The sequence below is a fragment of the Jaculus jaculus genome, chromosome 17 (genome assembly GCF_020740685.1).
Source record: "Jaculus jaculus isolate mJacJac1 chromosome 17, mJacJac1.mat.Y.cur, whole genome shotgun sequence".
Taxonomy (NCBI): Eukaryota; Metazoa; Chordata; class Mammalia; order Rodentia; family Dipodidae; genus Jaculus; species Jaculus jaculus.
In genome coordinates this window covers 4,087,606-4,096,636 of record NC_059118.1, presented here as the reverse complement: position 1 = coordinate 4,096,636, position 9,031 = coordinate 4,087,606, and positions in this window count along the sequence as shown.

The following is a 9,031-nucleotide window of genomic DNA, read 5'->3' as shown; positions in this document are numbered from 1 at the left end:
TGGTGTTAGCTCTTCCTTAAAAGTCTGGTAAAATTCAGCAGTGAATCCATCCGGGCCTGGGCTTTTTTTAGTTGGGAGATTATTGATAACTGCTCGGATCTCCATGTTTGTTATAGGTCTATTTAAGTGATTAATCTCATTTTGATTTAATTTAGGTAGGTCATATAGATCAAGGAAATCATCCATTTCTTTCAGATTTTCATACTTTGTGGAGTATATGCTTTTATAGTATGTCCCTATAATTTTTTGAATTTCTCTGGAATCTGTTGTGATGTTACCTTGTTCATCTCTGATTTTATTAATTTGTGTCTCTTCTCTCTTTCTTTTGGTCAGATTTGCTAAGGGTTTATCAATCTTGTTTATCCTTTCAAAGAACCAACTCTTTGTTTCATTAATTCTTTGGATTGTTCTTTTTGTTTCTATTTTATTAATTTCTGCCCTAATCTTTATTATTTCTTCCCGTCTACTACTTTTTGGTTTGCCTTGTTCTTCTTTTTCCAAGGCTTTAAGGCGAAGCATTAGGTCGTTTACTTGCGACCTTTCTAATTTCTTAATATAGGCACTTAAGGCTATAAATTTACCTCTTAGAACTGCCTTCATTGTGTCCCAGAGATTTTGGTATGTTGTGTTCTCATTATCATTTGACTCTATAAATTTTTTGATTTCCTTTTTGATTTCTTCATTGACCCACTCATCATTTAGTAGTGTATTGTTTAGCTTCCATGATTTTGTGTATGCTCTATAGCCTTTCTTGCTACTGATTTGTAGTTTAATTCCATTGTGGTCAGATAGAATGCAAGGAATTATTTCAATTTTCCTGAATTTGTTAAGATTTGCTTTGTGTCCTAATATATGGTCTATTTTAGAGAATGTTCCATGTGCTGCTGAAAAGAATGTATATTCTGCAGCCTTTGGATGAAATGTCCTGTATATATCTGTTAGGTCCATATCTTCTATGACCTCATTTAGTCCAGATGCCTCTCTGTTTATTCTTTCCCTGGATGACCTGTCAATTGATGAGAGTGGGGTGTTAAAGTCACCCACCACCACCGTGTTTGGTGTTATCTGTGACCTTAGTTCTAATAGTGTTTGTTTGACGAATTTGGGAGCCCCCATGTTAGGTGCATATATGTTTAGGATTGTAATGTCCTCCTGTTGGAGTGTGCCCTTAATCAATATAAAGTGACCTTCCTTATCTTTTTTGACTAACTTCGGACTAAAGTCCACCCTGTCTGATATTAGGATAGCAACCCCTGCTTGTTTTCTAGGCCCATTTGCTTGAAACACCGTCTTCCAACCTTTCACCCTAAGATAATGTCTATCCTTTGTAGAAAGGTGAGTTTCTTGAAGACAACAAATTGTAGGATCCTGCTTTTTAACCCAGTCTGCAAATCTATGTCTTTTCGTTGGGGCATTGAGACCGTTGATATTAAGAGATATTATTGAAAGGTGTGTATTTATGTTTGCCATTTTTGTGTGTGTGTGTGTGTGTGTTACTGGTTCTACCTGTGCTCTCTTCTGTTAACTGGTATTTGAGTATGGCTGGTTTTTTCTAGGTTCCTTATATGTGTGCTTTTCCTTTTGTTCAGCATGGAGGATTCTATCAAGTATTTTCTGTAGAGCTGGTTTTGTCTTCAGATATTCCTTTAACCTGCTTTTGTCATGGAATGTCTTTATTTCTCCATCTATTTGGATGGATAACTTTGCAGGATAAAGTAACCTTGGTTGACAGTTGTTATCTTTCAGAACTTGGAATATATCACTCCAGGCCCTTCTGGCTTTAAAAGTTTGTGTTGAATAATCTGCTGTAATCCTGATGGGCTTGCTTTTGTAGGTAACTTGATTTTTCTCTCTAACTGCTTTCAATATTTTTTCTTTGGTTTGTGTGTTTGGAAGTTTGAGTATAATGTGGCGAGGAGAGTTTCTTTCTGGGTTTTGTCTGGCTGGGGTTCTAAAGGCTTCCTGTATCTGTATTGGCACCTCTTTCCCAATTTGGGGAAAATTTTCCTCTATGATTTTGTTGAAGATGCCTACTATGCCTCTGGAGTGGAATTCTTCTCCTTCTACTATGCCCTGAATTCTTATATTGGATCTTTTCATAGTGTCCCGAATATCTTGAAATTCCCACTCATACTTTTCTATAAGTTTGTCTTTCTCTTTGTTGGACTGCATTAGGTCTGCCACCTGATCTTCTAGCTTAGATATTCTGTCCTCTCCCTCATCCATCCTACTGGTGAGATTTTCTACAGAGTTTTTTATTTCATTAACTGTGTTCTTCATTGCTAGTAATTCTGACTGGTTTTTCTTTATTATTTCTATTTCTCTATTTATGTCTTGTATTGCCTTCTTTATTTCATTAAATTGGTGTCCTGCCTCTTCTTTGATTCCTTTGATTTCCTCTTTGATTTCCTCTTTGATTTCTTCTTTGATTGTTTTCATGTGTTCTTTGACCTCTTTGAACATATTTATAATTATTCTTTTGAACTCTTTCTCAGGCATTTCCTCTAACTCTTTCTCACTGGAGGACATTTCTGATGCATTAATACTTTTAGGTGGATTTATATCGTCTTGCTTTTTAGTGTTTCTTGTGTTATAATGTATATATTTTTGCATCTTGGATTAAGTTAATGCTTGGATTTTCTAGCTAGCTGTGTATTCTTAGCTGTATCAATTGATTTGGTGTAAAATATTTTCAGGGTAGGACCTTAAGGTATTAGGTGTGGCTCTTAAGACTCTCAGAGTATCTACAAAGATGTTCTTAGGGGTTGAGTTTCCCTGCTATAGGAGTATTCAAGCAGGCTGAGTGGAATAATATACTGGTAGATTCTAAAATTTAGCTAAACACTGTACCCATTCCATCAAAAACAGCCCCGAGTATGTATGCAAGAGTAGTTATTATAATGACCAGATCCTCTATCAACAAAGAGGTTTAGATTTCTGGTCTGTTGAGGTATCCAAGTCAGCTTGTGACCAGGTGAGACCCTTCCCTGGTGCAATCCCAGTTACCTTGGGTGATTGTGGTCTCAGTCAAGTTGCTGCCTGGGTCGTCGGGCTGCTGTTCTGATTTCTGGAGCTGGGCACTTGCTTTTCCTACGGGGCAAACTGAGCCTCTGCAGCTGTTGTAGGTGCCACCGCCGGAGCCCCCACCACTGCTGAAGCTGCCGTTGTCGTGTCCACCGCTGCTGCTCACCCCGAAGCCGCTGCTCTCCTGGGTCCGCTGCTGCTGGGGCCACTGGTACCGGTGCTGGAGCCGCTGAAGTTGCTGCCAAATTCTGCTCCTGCTTGGGTCCCGCCGTCAGCCCAAGTTGGCGTGGCCGGGTCCCGGGCTGCTGCTGTGTTCGCTGGAGCTGGGTTCAGGCGGCAGGGGAGGGGAGGGAGCCGCGGCTGTTCTGGTTGTATCGTGTGCTTTTACCTCGCGGTCTGCTCCCCCCTCCGTTGCTCGCTGCCACTCTCCCCTCACGTTTCCCGAGTTGCGGAGAGCGCGGTGTGAGGGGAAAATCCCGCACCTGGCTTGTCCTGCGGCTCGAGCCGAGAGTCCGGCGGTTTTCTGCTGCTCCGCGGTTGCGGCGGGTAGCTGAGCCGCCCCGGAGCCGCTGTTCCCGCCTGTGCAGGCTCTGGATGCTCTATAACACTTCCACTTCTCCGCTGCCGCCTCAACTTCCTATACACCTCACTTTTTAGTAAAAGTGTGTATTTTGCTGAGTTTTTTTTGGTCTTCCCCCCCCAGGCTGTTTTGGCGTGGTACCTACGCCGCCATCTTAACCGGAAGTCTCCCAGGTAAAACCAGATACTCAAAATGGCATGTACATCTGGAATTTGTTTTCAGCAGCAAAAGGCCATGACATTCCCATACTCTCTCTTTTCTCTCAAATAGATAAAACATTTAAAAATAAAACAAAAATGTCCTCATGTATTATAGTGTTGTGTGAAATTAATATACCCCAATGAATTCTGTAAATTATATAATGTAAAATAAAATTTTAGATGACTTTACCTGCACAGTTGGCTCACCTGATATCCAAATAGGCTGGTTGGGTTTCTGACTTCCAGAGAGTCAGGAAAAAATGGGAGAGTACTAAGAACCTAGGAATGTCTAACACTAAGGTACCATGGAGCTGTGTGATTGTCAAAACTGAGGGTGGGGTTGGATACCCGCAGTCTGGTTTTGAGGTTGTAGCCAACTTGTGCACCCTGACCCTACAGCTCAGCTCTGCAGGCTCTGTGCTCTCCAGGTAGCCAGCAGGATAGAAGGTCAGTCTCAGCCCTTTACTTGCAAAACAGTGAAAGGAAAAGAGCCTGCCGGCCATGCTGTGACCTCACCAGGCTGCTATCAGATCCCTAGGAGATACAAGGCTTTCTCACATAACGGGTGTCTTCCATTTCCTTTTCTTTTCTTGTCTTATTCTGTTGGCTAGAACTTCAAATGCTATGGAGGCGAGGCTGTTTGAGGGTGACTGGATGCCAAAGTGAATAGTTTCTTCCTGACTGAAAGTGGAAATTTTCCTTGGGCCTGTAGGGGAAAGCTAGGTGGTTACACTGTACTACATGTCAGGAATGTCCTAAGTATCTGGCCTTTCCTTATCTCTCCCCCTTAGGGAATCCTCCACTCCCTTCCTAGAGAACTAAGATTTTGGGAAAATTGCTTGCCCTTTTTCAGAAATTCTGGTCCCAGACACCTGATGTCAGGACTAGACTGGCTAAACCAGATGGCCATCCATGGGCTCATAACAAACCCCAACCTGAGTCTAAAGATGGACTTCTCAAACCCTCTCTTGCCTCCCCAGCCAAGAGCTCTGCCTAGCTTTCTCCTCTTAAGTGCCCATCTCTTAAGACTCTCCCTCCTAAAGCTCTCAGCTATAATAAAATCTTCAGGAACCTTACCCTCTGCTCTGTGGATTTCATTCTTTGAATTCATAAGACAAGAATCTGGAGACACCCCAAATTATTGGTGATTCATTTTGGTGCACTGGGGAGGACCTCTGACATCCTGTATTAGTGGCTGTGGGCCTTCTTTCATTGTGATCTCTTAGAGAAAAGTTTTTAGTTTGTTCATAGTTTTCTGAGAGTTTTATTACATTGGACATTGAACATCATCAAATATTTTTCTGCATCAACTAATATGATCATGTCATTCTATCTCATCAATCTTTTAACACATTTTTTGTTTTTTATTTATTTCTTCTCAGAGGGAGAGAGAGAGAGAGAGAGAGAGAGAGAGAGAGAGAGAGAGAGGGAGAGAGACTACCTCAGAGCCTCTTACCACTGTAAACAAACTCTATCTGGCTTTACTTGAGTACTGGGAAATTGAATCCAGGCTATCAGGGTTTGCAAGCAAGCACCTTAACTGCTGAGCCACCTCTCTAGCCCTCGTCAGTCTTTTTGTAAATGTTTATTTATTTATTTGAGAGAGAAAGAGACGGGGGAGGGTGGATAGAATGGGTGTGCCAGGGCTTCGTGCTGCTGCAAATGAACTCTGGCCTTACGTGGCACTTTGTACATCTGGCTTTACGTGGGTACTGGGGACTTGAACTCAGGCTGTCAAATTTTACAAGTGCCTTTAACTGTGGGGCCATCTCCCCAGACCTCATCAATCTTTTAATATAGTGAATTATGTGAACTGACTTTCAAATATTGAAAAATCTTGCCATTCCTGGAATAAGCCCCACTTTACTTAATTATATTTGCTGCTATACAGGCTTTCAGAATGTTTGCATCTATATTCATGAGGATTTGTGTTTTTCTTCCTTTAGTGTTATCTTTTGTTGGGAAGAATTCTCATCTCTGCTATTTCTTGAAAGAGATTTTGGAGAATTAACACCAAAGCCTTAAATATCCAGGGGAATTCTCCAGAGAATCAGTCTGGACATGGAAACTCCTTCTTTGGAAGTTTGTAATATGAATTCATTTGGTAATTATTATGGGGTTATTAAAATAATCTCTTTCATATCAGGCGAGTTATAATGATTTGTCTTTTTCAAAGAGATGGACTATTTCATCTCACATGTGTAGATTTGTTTATTGTGTTCCTTGTTATTTTGGTCTTTGCAGGGTCTGAAGTGATACCTCTTGTTTAATACCTGGCATAGATAATTCGCATCTGGCATTCTTTTCTTCCTTGTCAATCTTGCTAGAGATTTTTTTCAAAGAACCAGAATTTAATTTCAACATTTTTTCTATTTATCTTTCTACTTTCAATTTCATTGATTTTTCTCTTATTTACTTCTTGCCTTGGGTTTGTTCTGCTCCACTCTTTCATTCCTTAATATGTGAGCTTGAATTATTGATTTCATAATTTTCTAGTACAAGCATGGGATGCTATCCGTTTTCCTCCCAGCTGAGCTTTAGCTGTAAGATTTGGCATGATGCATTTGCCTGTTCATTCAGGTCAGCGAAGGACTACCCTCTTCCATCTTCCTTCTGTCTCTTCACTCTGTCCACATCCTCCCTTCCACAGAGCTGTCTGTGCTTCAGGAGCTTTAAATCCTGTCATGGTTCCAAGGAAAGATACTCACGTGCATGTGCACTCTTGTGTGTGTGCTCATGCATGTGCACAAGCATGTGCATTTGCAGGAGAGGTGCATGCACATGTATGTGGAAGCCAGAGGACAACCCTGGAGGTTGTTCCTCAGACACCATCCATCTTTTAAATTTTTTTTTAATATTTTTTGTTCATTTTTATTTATTTATTTATTTGAGAGTGACAGACACAGAGAGAAAGACAGAGGGAGAGAGAGAGAATGGGCACGCCAGGGCTTCCAGCCACTGCAAACGAACTCCAGACATGTGCGCCCCCTTGTGCATCTGGCTAACGTGGGACCTGGGGAACCAAGCCTCGAACCGGGGTCCTTAGGCTTCACAGGTAAGCACTTAACCGCTAAGCCATCTCTCCAGCCCTAAAATTTTTTTTTGTTTATTTTTATTTATTTATTTGAGAGCAACAGACAGAGAGAGAGAAAGAGGCAGAGGGAGAGAGAGAGAGAGAGAGAGAGAGAGAGAGAGGGAGAGGGAGAGAATGGGTGCGCCAGGGCTTCCAGCCACTGCAAATGAACTCCAGATGCATGTGCCACCATGTGCATCTGGCTAATGTGGGTCCTTGGGAATCAATCCTCGAACCAGGCTCCTTAGGCTTCACAGGCAAGCGACTAAATGCTAAGCCATCTCTCCAGCCCCCATTCATCTTTTTTATAAAATATATTTTATTTATTTATTTATTTGAGAGAGAGAGACAGCAAATAATGGGCACACCAGGGCCTCTAGCCACTGCAAATGAGCTCCAGACACATGCACCATCTTGTGCATCTGACTTAAGTGGGTACTGGAACCTGGGTCCTTAGGCTTTGCATGCAAGTGCCTTAACCACTAAGCCATCTCTCCAGCCCCATCCATCTTTTTTTGACACAAGGCCTCTCATTGGCCTGGAACTCACCAAATAGGCTAGACTGGCTGGCCACCAAGTCCCCAGGGATCCTCCTGTCTCCATATCCCTAGTGCTAGGGTTACCACACACACACACACACACGTGTGTGTGTGTGTGTGTTTTCATGTGTGTGTTCTGTGGAATCAAACTCAGATCCTTATCCTTACAAGGCAAGTACTTTTCTTCCGTGCGATCTCCCAGCCCTGTGCATGCCCTTAAAGAAGGCATCACAAGTGGCTACAAAGGAAGGCGTCTGAGAATGACCTGATCTTGTCTGGCATGTCTCCACTGCCCCTTTCAGCTGGCATAGCACCCAGACAATATCATGGCTGAGCTCAGAGCCACCCTAGGCTGCCCCTGACCAGAACATGGCCCTCTGTTTTCTACCTGTTTGCTGGCCCTTTTCTGTGCCCCGGGGAGTTGTTGAGGGTTGCACTTAAAGTAATTTGATACACGAGACCCAAGGTAATGCCTAGGACTCAGCAAGTGTTTGTAGAAAAGAGAGGGGAGGGGTAAGGGATGGGAAGGAGAGAAGGTAGCTGCTAGGAGAAAAAACGATTCACTTCTATCGCAGTTGCCGTAATAAGTCACCTGACAGAGATGGGGGTTCCCAGCGACGAACTGCTGGAAGCAGCACTTAAAATGCAGGACTGACTTGCGCAGTGGCTTTCTTCTTTATTATTGTTTTAGAGAGATGCTCCAGAGGTTGGTGCCATGACTCAGGCCACCGGGTGACTTGGTGGTGGTTTCCTCTGAGTCAGCCCTAGAAGACACAGAGGAAACTGGGCCAGAGAAAAACCAGAGAAATAGAGAGTGACACCACATGTATTCTGGATGCTTCCATCCAGCAAGCTCAGGCCAGAGCAAAGGAACTGTGAACCGCCAGATGCTCTTACCTAACTTGGCGCTTTGTATTCTCATGTCTGCTCGAAGGCAGGAGACAGGGACAGGTGATCACTGGGCGCGGGTTATTTCCTTCCTCCACCAGAGTCTGTCCAAGGAAGAGCAAAGAGCAGATACGACAGGAAAGCAAGTTGGCACCCTTCTGTATTGGGGTAAAGGAAACCAAAACAAGATATAATCACTCTACCTGCCTCATCATCTTAACAAGCCTAATGCAAGCCTATGACACCTATGGGTGTCATACTTTGTCTTGAAGAGATAATGACGCAAATCGTCACCAGGCTGAAACTGCAGCAGCTCTAGGTCTCCCTGGTTGCTGCCTGGTATGAAATCATCTAGCCCCCAAGGACCATTGCATTCTAAACCCCTCACAGGAAGAAGAAATTCAAGACAGCCTAAAATACAAAGTGCTGAGTGTTATGCATGGGAAATAAGGTAATTGTATTATAGCACAGAGAACACAAAACATTCCCCATGTTGCCCACAATCTAATCACAGTCCTGACTCATTCATGCTACAGATGCAAAATCTGAGGCACAGAGAGGGTAAACAGCAGGCGGTGCATTTCACAGCCCACTTGGGGACAAAGCTGACACTGAGTTTTGGCTGCGTGCGCCATACCCAGGGGCTTGTTTCCAGGACCCAGCAGCAAACTGCCACTAGATGGTTACCTATGGTTTCCCTTAACCTGCCTCTGTCTCCTGACTGTCT